General features: G+C 42.4%; 1 long non-coding RNA gene across 17 annotated transcripts in view; it reads left to right on the top strand.

Moving 5' to 3' along the window:
- Positions 1 to 119: 119 nt before the first annotated feature.
- The window catches only part of LOC120585522 (uncharacterized), a 49,932-nt gene continuing 32,508 nt past the window's right edge, over positions 120 to 17,543 (top strand). For 6 of the 17 annotated variants that reach the window (XR_005648377.1, XR_005648378.1, XR_005648381.1 and 3 more), the window contains exons 1-5: positions 385 to 3,126; positions 3,935 to 4,267; positions 6,124 to 6,300; positions 7,735 to 9,056; positions 11,367 to 11,482. This is a non-coding gene — a long non-coding RNA (uncharacterized LOC120585522). The other 11 variants (XR_005648390.1, XR_005648387.1, XR_005648384.1 and 8 more) reach the window with 11 other exon arrangements.

A 17,543-nucleotide genomic window follows, 5' to 3' on the forward strand; every position in this document is an offset into this window, starting at 1 on the left:
CCCCCGGCTCGGCGCCCGCCCCGGGTGCAGGGCCCGGCGTGGGGTGCCTCGTGGGGCGGGCCCCTCGGGCGGGCGGGGCCTGCGCGGCGGCGCGTGGCGGCCGAGGCAGGGGAGCCCGGGGGCCTCCACTGTTCCCGCAAGGCGGCTGTCCCGGTCCGGTCCGAGGCCTGCGGGGTGGCGGCCAGCGGCGGGCGGGTGTGACTCCCCGCGGGGCTCCGAGAAGCGCGGGTGGCCCCGGGAGCAGGCGGGGTCTCCAGGCCGGCCCCGGGACCGTGTCTGTGGCCGGGGCTCGCATCGCTTCTGCCCTCCCACTCAGTGTTGCTGGCGGTGTGTGCCCGCCCGCCTGCCCCGTTCGCTCTGAGGCCCGACGTCAGGTAGGTAAGCTTCCTGCGCACAGTAGGTCTTCAGGACGCCTTAGCGCTTGCAGTTCACTCCAACAGGCCCGCCCAGCCCCACGACAGCTGTAAAGCAGGGCTTCAAGGGAGCTTTCTGTTTGGTTTCTAATTGTGGAACAGAGTCGTTACCCAGAACGTGACACATGGACAAGGTAAAAGAACACTTTCTAACGGATTCTAATCCTGTTCAAGGTCACTTTCACATGAAACGTGCACAGTTAGCATCATTTATACCTGGAATTTTGTCTTCCACCCTCTAAGGCGATGTTGGATAAAACAGGCCCGAAGCATGGTTCCCTGAGTGAGTGGAAGGCCTGCCCGCCTGTGAACCAGCCACAGGAAGATAGTAGCCCCTGGCCGCCTGAAATGTGGCCAGTCCAGATTGAGGTCCTTGTAGGTGTCAAATGTGCACTGGGTTTCTAAGATACAGCGTGAAAAGAATGTAAACGATTTCATTTCGTATTGATTATGTATTGAAATGAGAATGTTTCGGAAAATTTGAAATCACATACGTGGTTCTCATCCTTTTATTGCTTGAGGCTGGTCTTACCAGCTAAATCTTCCGGGTTGCCTTTTTAAATACAGTCATGCGTGACTTAATGATGGGGACCCGGTCTGAGAAATGCGTCTTGTCGTCGAATGCACTCACACAAACCTAGATGGAATAGCCGCACACCTAGGCCTTGTGGCATAGGCTGTTGCTTTGGGCTCCAAACCTGTACAGCATGTGACTCTACAACATACAATTAAATCAAGCGCAAGAGAAAATGATGCAATCAAGAGACATAAACACAAGGTGTGTGACACAGCGGGGCCCCAGCATGGCATACAGCGGACGATTTTTTCATGAGTAGAGTGTACACTAACGATAAAAAGTATATACAGCAAATACATAAACGAGTACCACTGCCATTTATTATCATTATCAAGCATTATGTGCTATACATGTGTGTGCTACATTTTCATACGACAGAACAGTAGGTTTGTTGACGTCAGCATCACCACAAACACTTGGGTAATGCGTTTCACCGGTCATCACGGTGGCTGCCGTGTCACTAGGCGGTAGGAATTTTTAGTTCCATTATGTCTTATAGGACCACTGTCTTGCGGTCTGTCGTCGACCAAAACGTGGTGATGCAGCATGTGACTATAATCTGTCTTCTAGGAAAGAGGACCGAGTCCTTCATCTTGTAATTGTGAAGCAAGAGGCCAGGTTGCACGTCTCAGGTAGGCCTACAGGTGTGCTGTGCATCACTTAATTTTTATGGAAAGGGGAAGAAAAAGACCAGATAAAAGACTGACATTTTCAGAAAGCAAGTTCCAGTTCAGGGAGCCCTATGTAAGTCGCACGAACATGACAGTATCTGCTGGTAATAAAGATACCAAGCTATCAAAAAATTTGAGTTATGTTTAATGAATCTGGTTAAGAATATAATGAAACGTAGAACATTTAAGCTTTTTGTTGAAAATATTTAAAATAGGTTCTGGCTTTATCATTGAATCTCTAGATACAGTATACCTTTTTTTTTTGAGATTTCCAGTGAACTAGTAAGCTGAGGTTTTAGGGGAGCTTTGTTTCTGGTTGTTTATATTTGCTTTATATTTATTTTTCATTCCCTCGTTTAACCGAAGCCTGCTGTAGGGCCGGCAGTGTAGCTGGAGAGTGCCATTATGAAGGTGAACAACGCAGACACGGCCCTTAATCCCTCAGAGATAATGAGTGTCAATTCAGACAGCGAAAAAGTATATAATGACCACGGTATACTGTATTTTGCCTTTAAGCGGGTGCTGTACCTCTGTAAATCCAACAAGTTAATTGTTTTAAACCTAGAATTTATATATTCCTGCGGACACGTTAAGAAAGAGCCTTATTAGGATTTGACCGGGCTTAAATATTAGGAAAGAATAAAGTATACTTAATTCATGTATTAATTATGAGAACCTAAAGAATAAAAATTTTAGGTTAGAATATTTCTTTACCTTTCAATATAAAAAAGATGAAAAAAGGTTATAATAGCATCTTATTTATAATACTTCCTTTTAGCCCTTCAGCGACTTTTAGGTTCTCAGGAATTTCATAATGGAATGTAAAGGAGACATTGATTTACGCCGCTAACATAGTGTAAAATTGCTGACTTAAAAAAAGTTAAATTTATTTTAGCATATTACATAGTTGTTAAATCAATATATTTGAGTCTTTTAGGAAAGAAGTGAACAGATCTTCTGGTAGTTACTACTGCCGATGTTACAGTTCCACAGAGTTAGCCCCTCAGAGGCCACCAGTGGATTCTCTTACAGCTCCGTAGTCAGGAGTCCCACTCAGGTCTCACGGGGCCACCATAATCCCGTCGTCTCCAGGTCTGGGCTGCTTCTGGAGGGGCTGGTCCGGGGAAGAATCTCTGCTTTTTCTTTTTGCCCATTCAGGCCGTTAACTAAATTCAGTTCCTTGCTGCGGCCGTATCGAGGTCCCTGTCGGCTGAGGGACGTTCCGGCTTCTAGAAGCCATCGACGTTCCCTGGGCGCGGCCCTGTTTCTCCATCTTCACAGGCAGCGGTGCTGAGTCGAGACCTTCTCAGCCTTCGGATTCTCTCCCCTCTTCTGTCGTTTCACCGATCCACGCGCGGTTTTGAGGACGCCGAGTGGGTTGGGCCTGCCAGACAGTCCGGGACCAGCTCCCCGTCTCCGGGTCCGTAACCTAGCACAGCTGCTGACTCCCTCTTGCTGTGGCGAGGTACCTGTTCCCAGCTTCCAGAGATCATAGCATGGGCCTTTTAGGGGCCATTACTCTGCCTGCCGCAGATCTCAGCTAGGGCCGCGCAGTATGTCCGGCCTTAGGCACCAGGCTTCTCAGCACTTTAGACAGTGATGATGTGGCTAATAACATGTCCATTTTATTGGATGTGTAATACAGCACGTTGCAGGCGCTACTGTAAATCCTTTTCCTGCATTTACTGATTCAGTCCTCACAAATGTCCCGGGGGCGAGCACTTCTTATGCCCACTTAGAGGGAGGGAAACAGAAACGGAGCGGGGAGCAGCTCACCTGGCTGCTCTCCCGCAGCCACTGAGGAGTGGGGTGAGGGTTTGAACCTACACAGTCTGGTTTTAGGGCCTGTGCGTGCTGTGAGCCACGACACGGTAAAACTCATTTCTGGATGTGAGGATTTACGAAACATGCTTTAGTGATGCAGTGACTGTGAGTTCAGGCTCTGGCATCACAGTATCGGGATTTAAATTCTACCTTCACCAGTTACTGGATGACCTGGGACAAGTTACTTAACCTCTCCGAGTCTAAATTGGTAATGAACTGAATTAATAATAACACTTGAGGATTAAATGAGCCACTACACGTGAAGCACTTAGAACAATGTCTCCACATAGTAAGCTAGTGCTAGCTGCCATTATTGGCGGCAATTTAGCTTTTAAAAAGTTTATTGTAAAAATAAATGTTTTCTTTAGATAAATTCAGTCCTTTATGAAATAAAATCTGGAAACTAAAATTTTCCTTTTCACACGCCACAATGCTCTCTCCTTTCTCAGCCTCGATTTCTCCCCGCTCCGGTCTGGCCTCCGTCTTTGGAGCCCAGTGCTGCCCGCTCGTGGGCCTTCCACACTTTGTCCAGGCTCTGCTCACCCCAGGGCACCATCTGAACTCCTTAGAAGGTACCAGGATACAAATTCCACATACTCCCCGTGCCACTCCTGCGCCTGACGCCCACACAGCCATCATCCCCGACATCTTTCCGTTCCCTTTTGCTATTATGATTTTGTTGAGAGAGGCCCAGGGCATATCCCGGCTCCCCCAACCTCACCCTCTCTCCTGAGAACCTGTGCTGCCAGTGCCTTCCAGCAGACCCTCGTCACCTCTGCATGGTGAGTAATCAAAGAGGTTCGTGGCCTCCGGCCTCACTGCCCAGGCTTTCTCTCCCCGCTGCTCGTCAGAGCGACCTTTCTGAAGTACGGACGCCACACGTTCCTGTCACTCTCCTTCTTCGAACCCTTCAGTGCCCCCCGACCCGACCCCAGTTCCTGCAAATAATTTTTCCATTTTATATGTCTCTTAGCGCCTTACATGCTTCCATTGTAGCATTTAAGCTATCACAGTTGTTTTGTTTAAGCAGTTGTCTTTCCTTCTAAATCATGAATTCGTTGATAGGGCATATGAGATGGTTTCGCGTGAAAGAATTAATTATACCATTTTGTCATTATCCGTTTACATGTCTGCCGCTTGTCACTAAACTCTGAACTCTTTAAGGAGAGCCTCGTAGTTTTATTCATTTTTCTGTTTTTCCTCTGTGCCCAATACGTGGGAGATGCTTAGTAATTGTTGAAGGAAGGAAGGAAGGAATAAATGAATAGGAAAGAGCCCAACATCCAGTTGAAAAAATTCTGCCTAAGTCTAAAAAGGGATCTGAAGCAACTTAATTGGAATATATAAGGTCGTGATTTTAGAAGAAGCATACCTGGTGCTTAAAAGCGTGGCTTCTGGCGCCAGAGCGCCTGGCTTTGAATCCTGGCTCTGCCACTTACCACCTGGGCACTCCTGGGCGGGCCAGTGGCCCCTGTGTCTGTTCTTTCTCTTTAAAACAGGGATGATAATAGGAACTATCTCTTAGCGTTAATAGATCCAATTGAGTTAACATTTACAAAGCGTCTGTAACAGTTTCTACCTCATAGTAAATATTCTGTGTTAAGTAAAACACAACAGTTTATATTCTCATTGCTTTTGATGGTAGCTAATGTCCTTATAGTACTGTGAATAGAAATAGCTCAGGTTTTTTAAATCGTGATGATGATTAGAGATTTTTAGCTCTCAATGATTTTTAATATTGTACGTTATAGAATGACCACATATAGTCATTAAACATTTAGAGAGTACTTGTTCTGATCCCTCTCATTAGTACTATGACATATTTTCTCTGTTTTATTTTTCTGTAATCTGCTGTAATATAACAAATTACCGCAAACTTACGGCTTAAAACAGCAGAAGTTGATTATGTTACAGTCCTAGATGTGAGCAGTGCAGCACCTGACCTCGCTGGGCTAAGAGCACGCCGTCAGCAGAGCCGCATCCCTTCCTGGACACTCTAGGAGAGGACTATGTCCTTGTCTTTCCCAGCTCCCAGGAGGCGCTCACATTCCTTGGCTCATGGCCGCCGCCTCCACCTTCAACACCAGCTATGTTGTGTCTCTCTGACGACAGACAGGGAAGGTCCTCAACTTTTAAGGAGTCTGGTGATAGCTCAGGCCCAGCCGAGTAATCTAATCTTGGTCAGTCTCCCAGCTCAAGATCCTTAACTTAATTACATCTGGAGAGGCCCTTTCGCCATATTATTTATTCAGAGGTTCTAGGGTTCAGGTAAGAGACTCTTTGAGGGACTTTTAGTCTCCCTGCCACAGTCTTATGCTGTAAATGAATTGCTGCTGAAGGGCACCTAGCTGGTACTTTCTGAAAATGGAGGCAGTGTGAACTAATTGTGAACAGTCATATCGATATCGTGTACCATGTATTCCTCAGTGGTTGGTCAGAGTCACATCTGCTTAGCAGAGCGCCAAGGTAGTGCAGGGCTCACTGATCCCTGTCCTTGTCTGCGTGATCTGTGATGCTAGTAAGGAGGGGAGAATAAGCTCATTTTAGTTGAGTATCTGCTGTGGGCCAAGTGTCTACAGTGAATTTCACATTCATTATTCCCATTTAATTTCTACAACAACTTTGTAACGTTTAATAGGGAGATGACCATCAGTGGTCCCTACCACACAGTATTCACGCCCTGTGGAGTCTCGTCCCTTTGGACGTGGGCTTGACCCGATGACCCCCAGTGAATGGCACAGGACCATAGAGATAGGGCATCCTTTCTGGGACCTGCCAACGACCAGAGCGTGACCGTGGAAGCCGCGCTCTCCAGGTGAGCCTTCAATGACAGCGGCCCCAGCGGGCACCTCGATCGCAGCGTTGTGAGAAACCTTAAGCCAGAGAGCTGATGAGATAATAAATATTTTTAAAAGCTACTGAGTTTGGAGTAATTTGTTACGCAGCAATAGGTAACTAATACTAAGACAATATTTTAGTGCAAATGAAATCTTGAAATGGTGATGCGACTTTGTAGGTCTCCCAGTTATTAGCAAAAGCTCTTTCCACTGCAAGTAATGATGATAATACTAAAATTAGGATTTTGGTAGTGGCTTACATTTATTGAGTGCTTACTAGGTGGTAGTCACCTTTCAGATCATTTTATAGATTATCTTAGATGATTACAACTCTGCAGTAGGTACTGTCACGACTCCATTTTACAAATAATGAAGTTGGAGCTAAGATTAAAAGGACACGCCCAAGGTCTCCAGTTAGTCTGCTCATTGGCAGGACTGACGTCGTTTATGTGACTGGGGTTTTCACTCAACCACTATAATAAATGGTCCCCTGAAAATGCGCACTTCGGGGCAAAAGGTGATGGGTGCAGCAGGAAGGGAGGGAGGGTTTCAGGAGTTTGGAGGCAGCTGAGATCGACCCAGCGGAACTAGGAAGGCACCCGATGCGACCCACGAAGGCTGGGCAGGGCGTGGGCACGTGGCTGCCAGGGGGAGGACGTGTCAGCTGAGCATGAGGCACAGAGGAGGAAACACCAGCTCAGTGTCTAGGGCTGGGGCAGGAGGGGACCAGTGGAAGGTAATATTAGAAAATAGTTTGGAGCCTGATTATAGCTATGCACAAGATTATGAATATTTTTTGTTAAAAAATTGGTTCTTGAGTTTTTTGACTAGTAGTTTAAATCAACTACATCTTAAACTATACAATGGAACTATTATAGAGATAATATTCCGGTGAATTTGGAATGGGATCTGATCATACGAATTGTACGAAAATATGAAATTTAGTTTCAGTGAAGTGCAAAAGGATAATAATGCATACAGAGCGTTTGGCGTGGTTCAATTTCTTAACAGTCAAAGATGTGTTCAGTTTATATTTAGTTTCAATAAAACTACGTGAATATCAAAATTTGCAGGACTTTTTATGTCCTCGTAAAAACAATAATATTAGTGGTTACATTCAAAGCACATTAAGTATTTCACTAAAAATAGAACCTATCGAGATGAAGGAAAATATGATTGTGTTTCAGTTACCTGGGAGTGAACGTTAAACACAGAGCTGTGGAAAAAAGCAGGGCTTAAAATATCCTCTCTTTTTCTCAAGCCATCATTCAAATTCACTAGATGGAAATTTAATTTTGTAAGATGTCTGAACTCTTCAAATTTGTTTATGGTGTGCGCTTTCAATTTAGACAATTTATCATTACTTGGAGAGGAGCTTTTTCCTCTCAAGCCAGATCGCATTTCCTTTCCAGGGACCAGTTGAGGCAGGAGAAATGTTTCCACGGGTCACACCTCGCCAGGAGGAGCTGCTGTGCAGGAACCGGGCTCGCTGCGTGATGACAAAGGGAAGTATGTAACCCTTTTCCCCGCAGGCTCTGCGTTCTTCACATGCCCCGAACTCTCCAGCCCACAGACGCAAGCCATGTCCCTTCTGATTCTTAAATGTAGGGACCGAACTGCTTCCCAACAGTACTGAGCAGGCCATTGCAAATACGAACTACATCCAGAGGCCTGCCTTTGATTGGTCTCTGACAGTCATGTGACCGTCAGAAGGTCCCTTCACTGTCATGAGCCTCCATTTCTTAATCTCTCATAGATTTGTCCTGTCCTCTAAGATTCCTTTTTGCTTTAATGGATTATGATCCTAAAGGCCAATTCCGTGTACTGGTTTTAACCCAATTCTGCACTTAAACATAAGGGCCTCTGTGCCGTCTGTGGTTTTTGAAACGGCCTCTTCTCCGTCTGCAGGTTTTCTGCAATAACGTCATTTACGTCCGTAAGAAAGGCTAAGTCCTAAATTCTTGGCCTCCCCGGAATCCGGCTCCTCTTCTTGGTCCTTTTGATCTCATAATTTAGGAGAGACCACGCCCTGCACCCCTCAGGCAGACAGATTCTGTACCTGCCCTAGAGGAACAAGCACGAAGTCATCTCTATAAAGTATCTCCGTTTTCCACGTGTACTTAAGTATTCGTACTGTATATCTTAACTGCTGTAACAGAGGAAGTCAGGAAAAGAAAAAAAAAAATATGGCAATAATTGGACCTGATGTCATTGACCTTAGCAAACTCAGCATCCAAGCCTAGTTTCATCCCCAGCCCTCAACTCTCAACCCTGGAGGATGGCGGGGACTCTCAAAGGGACTTGCTTCCAAAAGAAGCCTTTGAAACCATGGTCAGGCGTTTTGAATGAGCCACCCGCTCATTGCATCAGGGCTTTGGGACTGGCCTGCTGTCAATACGCATGTCTCCCTCGAAACGCGGGGCGTGGAATAATGGTTTATACAGGGGTTTCACTTGCTTTCCGAACAGTCTAGAAAGTGTCCAGGAGTCCCGATTATTCTCGAGCTTCTGAATTCATGCACTGACCTCCTTGTGACCCATTTTAGAAGGACCTAACGACTAAACATTGCTCCTGGTTTTCTCTGGGTCACAGAAACCAGCTGCCGGTTACAGAACTGGCCTTGATGTTAAGGTGTCCGGTCGCTGCGAGCCCCATGCCCTCATCGCCTCTGCTGGATGCCAGGCCAGTTACCAGGGACTGGCTTTCTACGAGTGACTCACCCAGGAGCCAGAGAGTAGGTCTAAATAAGCAGGGGTTTATTAACTCAGGGCACTTTCTTAAGTAATAAAGATCAACGCCCTCGCAAAGACTAGGCCTACGGCACATGTGCTACTGTGGTGGCTTCTAGATAACCTAGAAAAACAATGGCCAACTCCTGAGTTGGCCTGGTGGGTGGTGGAGGAAGGGAAGAAAAATTCTTGACAGAAGTGGGCTCGTTGGAGTGGATATATTAGGTAAGACCAGAAAACTCACCCTGACATTATCTGCCGCAAGAGGGCTTGTGGGACCATTCACCAAAGCCACCAGGACGATGCTGGTTGATGAGAGAACTTAGTATTCCAAGCTGTGAAGCCAGGTGGCTGATGTATGAATCACCATTCTGTAACTTACTAGCTGTGTGACCTTGGACAGTGACTTCAGTCCCAAGACAAAGTTATTTTCGCTGCACTATGGGGCCGGGGCCAATATTTGAATTATGTATTGTTGGGAACAATCCCTATCACGATCCAGGTAAAATGTGTAATATTCATCAGCATGTAGTATATATGCAATGAGTATTAACTCATAATAAAATGCATTTTTTTTAACCTTTACAATTGCCCTCGCCACTTGCATCTGAAGCAGATATCAATCGCCTGTCTGGTCTTTCAAACTCCATTTTTATTTTGGAATTCTAGTTACTGGAAAATGCAACAAACTATAATTTCTTTAGGAACAAATTAGTATAAAAGAAGAATTTTATCACTTCCTGTGAATTTCCAATACCCAAATCGACAAATCAAGGCAAACCCAAATTTGAAAATGTGCAGAGAGGGATATTACCACTAAATCACCTCATTTAATTTACCTTTCAAAAATATATATTTTAAAACAGTAGGATAAAACAGGAAAACTTCGAGAAGAAGGGCCGTTTCCCTACTGCACCTCCTCAGTGGTTGACTGTATTTTCCCCCAGGAATGGAAGAAAAGAACATGAGGGTTGATTGCACCAAAAGTGCGACACGAATAAAAGAATCAAGAAATCACATATGTCTGCACAGAAGTCAACTAATAAATCAAAAGTGTGTTCTTGGCTAAGTCAGATGTTGCTTTGAAATAGCATATGGTGCAATCCCAATATACTCTGTTCAGCTACCTAACAGGCTGTCTCGTTGCTTTCAACTAGTGAAAAATTGAGCAGCACAAATGTTTATAAGGCTGGTAAAACATTTTAACTTTATTTTATGCCCTGATTAGCTATTACTGGCCTGATGATTACATTGTAAAACCTTAAATCATAAATGGAGAAAATAACCTGTTGGCAGGATTAAACACTAATTGTTACAATGTCCTACATTAAATGTGTTCATAGTTTCTTTTTAACAGTTATTCTGATGTAAAATTTAACAAGTTTTCTTTCATCCCGTATCAAGTCTGGATTTAAAATATCTGCATCATTTTTAGAGTTAAGAGTTTGAAAATTAACATGTGTCATAATAACTTTAACCATATCAAATCCTTGTGACGGTGTCATGTCCGAATCAGGCAAGAATGAAGATTACGACCTTTAAAAATATTATGATGACTATATCTGACTATAAAGGATAAGTAATCCCAGCATAATTAAAGAAAAATTGTTTATTTGGATTTTTAAACTTTTAAATACTAAGAAACCCGTGAGGGCTGCTGTGGTTAAACACAAGTTCGTACCGAAAGAGAAACTTATGAGAATATCATTAATTGACAAGGGTAGGAGGGTTTACTTCAGTCAACCATTATTCTCTCTATCTTAGAATTATATTTAAGTGCCATGACATTATCATGCCACAGTGTTAGTCAATGTCAAATCTGAAAACTATATTCCACCCCCGTATGTCCCTTTTCCAAAAAATGCGACCACTTGTGTTCATTGGTCATTGATACCACATAAGGACAGTCTGCTAGAGGAAAGTATGGAGCTCTGTGTTTTTTCAGACCCAAAAGGGGAGAAGGATGGGAGAGTATTAGTGAAAGAGTGATTCTGAAAGAGAAAAGTGATAAAGGAGATGTTGATATAAATTTCTAGCCAGTTCATTTACTTTCCACATGTATTGTAAATTGAGTCATTCTGAATGAAAACCAAAGTGCCCGTCTCCAGGGACTACGTTCAGCGGCGTCCAGGGGTTTCAAGAGAAGGCGTGGTGGACCCTTCCTGCGTGTGGAGCCTATTCTGTCTTCTGAGAGGGCCCTTGAACCACTTTTCCAGGATTCGGAAATCCAGGGTCTCTTGGCCGATTCTTGCTTCCATTAACTCTACTCATTATTTCCAAGGCCACTAAATTCTGTATTTATTATCTGTTTGCAGCACATAATATTTCATATGAGCACGGTGCTATCAGCAACAGCAAAACAGATCATGGAAATGCTCTCTAAAAATCCGAGTGGTCAGATGTTGATGGGACTGGCTGGCTGTCACAGAAGGTATGTGGGCGTTTTAGTCGTGTGATTTTTCCTCATCTGGCCCCTAAACAAAAGAACTGAACTAATAAAAGAGGAAGAGGTGCTGGTGAAGTGTCTCCTCTCTGTCAACGTCTGGCACACATCACCTCCATCATTTCCCACCAGTCCAGGCCCACGATCAGTTCTGCTCATAGCTGAGAAACACTGACACATGCCTTGGAACAGTAACTTGGCACAAGCCACCCATACGCAAGGTCTTGCCCCTTGCTTGTGCTCTAGTTGCAATAAGGGGTGTTGTCAAGCCTTTGACCAAAACTCTGACCTTTCTCTTCTACTTAATTTCTACGTGACCTGTTTCTCTCTCTGAATCTCACCCAATGTTCCCTAACGCCGGACTCCTGGATGCTTCTGCATCCTGTCCCGTTCGCCTGCGAACCCTGCCTTTGCGTTGCCTGTGGCTGCTCCCTGCTGATGATTATGTCCCACATTCAGCTGCAGCTGCTCCACCTTGGGCTCTTCCCGCCGTCAATTGTCTGACTGCTTAGGTCTCTATTTGTGATAAAACCCAAACATGCCACATATGGATTCAGAATTACCCCCTTTTCCTACTTGGGGATCCAGCCTGTTTTACCTCCTCTTTTCCTTCGGCCAGCCCAGTTTTACTGTCCAGCCTTCCCTGTGTCTCTGGTCCATTGCTTATGGGAAGGAAGAAGGCGAACATGGGCAAAGGGATGAGAAATAGCAGCAGTGACAAATCGGAGCCTTGGAGGGGTCTCTGCTGTGGCACTGTCTTGGATGGATCCTTCTTTTCCTCGGTCTCCTTCTGATTGTATGGAGAAGGGATCTGTGAAGCCTTTTGCTTAACTTGAAGCTCACAGGTAGTGATTTGGGCAGTTATTTTGAATTTATCCATATGTCAGTAGTGTGGTTGTGAGCTTCTTTCTTGTTAATTCTTAATTTGCCTTTCTTTTTTCGCTGCTGTAAAATTGTCCCTCTCCAAAACAGAACACTCTTTTTTTTTTTTCCCCCTCATAAGCAAAGCACCCTCATTAATTTCTCACTTAGTGATGATTCATTAATCGTGGAAGGGCATGCGAGCTGCAATAAAAGAACTCCTTTAATTTAATTTAATTTAACAAACGTTTATTGACTGTTTAATGTGCAGGCCAAAGTGCTAAGCATGAGACCCAAAGAAACCCAGTTTGGGTGGTAATGTAAATTATTTTTCATTGGGATAAGTGTTTAATAAACTTTTCTGAATCAGATCTAATTGGTGTAGAATTTATTATGGTTTTAAGTTTAGATAGCCAATTCTAGCATAAACTAGCAATAAAAATGAAGAAACATGCTTGGGTTGTTTCCATAGAGAATGAATATCTTTTATTTAGGTAACTTATGTACAGTTCATATTTTCATGAAAACAATACCGAATCAAGAATTAAACCCTGCAAAATACCAGTGTTTATGCTTTCTTCTTGTTTTCTTCTCATTGATTTCATTATGTAGGGATAATACAGAGTTAGAATCAGGTACATAGTTAAAGAAAAAATAATATCTGAGCAAAGTAGGATATAATATGAAATCGTTATTTTAATTTGATTCTCTGTTGAGTCACAGAATCATGGACCCTTAGAACAGACAGACTTAGGGATCAAGTTCATTTCAATCATCTTACAGGTAAGAAGGCTCAGGTCCCAGGGAGAAGACGTGATTTGCTCAAGGTTGCCCAACTAGTTAGAATAAGGAACCAGCTTTGGGTTAAAGTGTGAAGTGTTAATCATGTCTCTGAATGGAAAAAAGCAGATATTGAATAGGATATTGTTTGCTGGATTAGATCTTATTGCAAACATTGAATAATTTGTCAACGTAACGTATGTTCCCTTTTCTATAAACCTCCCCCCGCGATCCGAACGTCTCCGCTAATGATTAGCAAATCTAACTTTTCCATTCTCTTCATCCCTCTTGTTGTCAGCTGTACAACTCCAGCTAAACAGCAGAGACAATTCTTATCTAAAAAAAAAATGTTCGAGGGCCCTTTTTATTCATACTCACTTGATTCTTTGATAAAACTAATGTTTATTGTAATGAATATTAATGGTTAATGAAGTAATGCGTAATTTGCTTAGACCGTTGCTGCCTACACGGAAAGTGCTTTTTGAAAGTTTATCCTCCTGAATGTAATTATTTTGTGCCTGTGCATTATCAAAATGTCACTATAGTTCAATGGACTACACACTCATGAAGTTTTTTCTAGAATGAGTTAGCAAAGAAATGATGACATGGAAACATAAATGCATACACACACTCATGATCGGACATCTGACCTGAGTGAACACCACTCAACCACTGCTGATATTTACTGCTAATCTTTAATTCTACTTCTGTTAGGTGTCATTTAAATGATTAAGTCATGGGCCCGGTGTAATGTAAGAGCGGAGGCTTTTTCGGCGAGTGTGGGTTTTGGTCCCAGCTCCGCTTCATACTAGTTTAATTAATCTTGCTGAGTCCTGTTTTCCTCATCGGAAAATGTGTAATAGTAATAGTATCTAAACACATGCCTGGCCAGTAGCAAGCGCTTGCGTGTGCCTGACTGCGAATACCAAGCTGCTTCTTTCTATTCATGCTTTGTGTATTTTAAGCTGGAGCACACCTGCACACTCTAATACACACACATGCACACACACGCACGCACACACATGCACACGCACACACAGGCATGTGGCAGTTCACCATAAGCGAGAAGTCAGAATCTAAATAAGGCACATCATCCTCCAACACCAATTTTTCTCAAAAGTTTCTAAGGAAAAGGTAAAGAATTTAACTAGTAAAATGATTTGCAATGTTTTAAAAATCAGTGCCTTTCTGCCCGGTTCCTTCCCTGGCACCTGGGCGTTCCCACCAGACCCGAGACTCGACTCCCTGAGCTTCTCATTTCCAGTTCCCGTCTCTTAGTCCCCTCACTCACTCACTGAGAAGTCCGCCTCTTGGATTCTGTTTGTTCTACCCGTTAGCCTCCTTTGTCCACCGCCTGTGGTGTAGGCGGACTTTCTCTCAGGGGAGACACCGTCGATAAACCCAGCTCTCTCCTGTTGTCTGTTGCTCTCTGTGCACCGTGACCTTCAGTCTCTGTCCACCTCCCCAGACTCCACATGCCACCGGAACTGAGAGTCCTAGATGTTTCCTGAATGTTCCCTGCCGGTACAAGATTTTGTTCCTTTGCTTGTGCCACTCTCTGCTTGAAATACCTGTCAGACGAAGATACATTTAATTTTAAAGTCTTTCTTGGAAAAGTCTCTATTAAAGCTTTCATGATCACCTCCCTAGACTAAATCTTACTCACTCACTGGATGTCCTGCAGTGTTCCATATCCATTACATTATACTCGTTTCCACTTATTTGATTTTTGTGTCTGTATTCCATGGCTACTTAACCATTGTGGGCTCAGCAATGGCGCAGTACCTAACATGTAATAGGCAATTAATAAATATTTATTGGCTGAAAATTAAAAGTTTTTCTTTTTCTAAGAGTAAGGCATATGCAACTTTTATCCCCATTCCTTGCCTACTTCTCTGGCTAGTGGGAGCACAGGGTTAAGTATGAGAACAAAAGCTATTAGTTATCTTGACCCTCATTGGTGGTGTATTTGAATTCTTTATTTTCCTCTATCTAGGATTTTACATGATTAACTTGAGATGTGATTTAAAAAAAAAAAATAAGTTCATGTGTGTGTATGTGCGTGCGTGTGCAGAAAGAGGTGGATAAATAATTTCAAAACCTACTATTTCAGAAAATAGCAATATTTTGATTGGCACTTTTTTATGCTTATGGTTATTCCAGATTATCAAATTTTTCTACATACTGTAAAATAATTAAGATTACCATTTCACATGAAAGAAAATTTGCACATGAAAAAAGTATTCCAGCACCAAAAGAGCAAATTTCCTTGTTTTTGATATTAATGATTAAAATCAGTGTACAGAAATATGAATATCTGTAACATTTGATTACGTAAACTTTAAGTAAATTTCTTGACACGAATGTCATCTATGGCTCTTGCAAATATCTAGTCAGACGTTTAGATCAAATACATAAATAGTTTTGAGTTAAACACTAAAGTTTAAGGTCCATGATCTAGATTTTTGAAAAATTTAGGGAAAAACATCGAGATGTACAAATACAGAAAAAGAATAACTACAAAAACACATGCCAAACCACTCACAGAAGTCCTAAAGTTTGGTAAATTTGGTTTTCACAACAAAAACAGCTATCTAATTGTGTTAAATATTAGGATGTTTTTCAGAGTTTTATGAATAATAATGAAACAGGTCTATGGTCTAATCTATTGTAATTAAGATATACATACAGCGATTGTAGTTGTGTGTGTGTGTGTGTGTGTGTGTGCGTGCGTGTGCAGAAAGAGGTGGATAAATAAATAAAGTAATAAAATGAATTGTGTGCACATGTAATTCTTGGGGACTCAGAATGAGTGAATTTATGGTTTATTACATAATTTACATTTATAAACAACAATTTATAGTTATCGATATCAGAGACATCGATATTGGGATATTAGCAGTAGCGCGCTGGTAAATGTTTAATAAACAGCTTTCTCGGGGAAGTTCTGATTTGCATGTTTGCCAATTTCCATGGTGTAAATGCTCTTATCACAGCCACTTTCAAGCCACCAATGTGCGGTTACAGAACAGAGTTAGGGGGAGAAGCGCACAGCTGGGCCTGCGAACTGCAAGCCAGCCCTGGGGCTGCTGCCAAACTCCTCTGCTTCTGTGGGTGTCCGGTAAACTCGGTTTTGATTTAGATACTTTTTTTAATAAAATGATAAAAGAAGCCATTATATGTGAGGCAGATAACCTTGATTTACAAGGTGTAGTCACGCATTTAGTGCTTCCTTTTTTTCTTCAGCTTTTTGAAACCTTTCCAGATGCCATGATAGGCTAGTTTCTAAAGATCAACTTTCTGAAGAGTTGCAGAAAGGCTTTGCTGAGATAGAATATGACATTTCTTCATCCGTAGGTTGATAGAATGTAATGTTGTGGAGAGAAACGACCTTGGTTTTATGGTTAATATCTGTAATATGTAAAATACCACTGATAAAATAGGCAGTATTTCAGCTGCTATAAAAATTGTGCAAAGTCCCTAGTTACTTAAGCTGAAGTTTGTTTGAATATTTTAAAATATCCAAATGGTTGCGGCTTCATCCTTTATGTAATATTTAAGATCTTTGGAATTTTTCAGAGTGATACACAATTAAGGTTTGAGCATGAAAAATGTTTGAGTCAAGTGACACTGAGTATCTTCCTGAGCCTTTGAAGTTTATGTATTTTTGTTGTGTTGTTATGCGTTTTCTAGAAGGGATTGTCTTCCAGAACGTTCCAGTCACATCAATCCTGAAACTGTTTCTGCAATAATAACCTGGCTCTCTGGATTTCTTAGCCTCTTTCCTAAAGTGTGTACACACGTCCCATGAGATGTTCCTTGAAGGAAAAGGGGCCTTATACAATTAAGTATGGAAAAGATCATACACAGCGGTCCCCCCTTAAAGAATCAGGGTGCTGATAGAGTATTAAGGACTTTTAGAAGTACCACAGAAAAGAAATCTTTAATATTCGTTTCAAAGCCTTTCCTAATGAAATTGAACACTGATCCTCTTTTATGTTATCTTATTAACGTCCACAAACACAACTTTGGGAATATCCCTTTCAAAGTCTTCTTGAAAATACTGGATTTCTACTTTTCAGACCAATATTATGCATCACATAGCCAACTAAAAATTCAGGAACATGTTTCTAAATTTTCCAAGAAATCGCAAATAACAAAAATCGACTCAAAAGATATATACTAAATAAAACAATGAACGTGGAAGGAATTCATTATGTTAATTTAAGGCTTTGCCTTTAAAAATAGCAAAAAATTTCACAGATGAAGTTTTCAAACCTTCAAAGAACAGGTAATTCCTATGCAATTTAAATTGTTTCCGGCATAGGAAATAAAGCATTCCAATTCTTTTTTAAAAAGCCCAAATCTGACACTACAAAAAAGAAAATGATAAATCATCTCACTTATG

This window comes from Pteropus medius, unplaced genomic scaffold, assembly GCF_902729225.1.
Source record: "Pteropus medius unplaced genomic scaffold, Ma_sr-lr_union100, whole genome shotgun sequence".
Taxonomy (NCBI): domain Eukaryota; kingdom Metazoa; phylum Chordata; class Mammalia; order Chiroptera; family Pteropodidae; genus Pteropus; species Pteropus medius.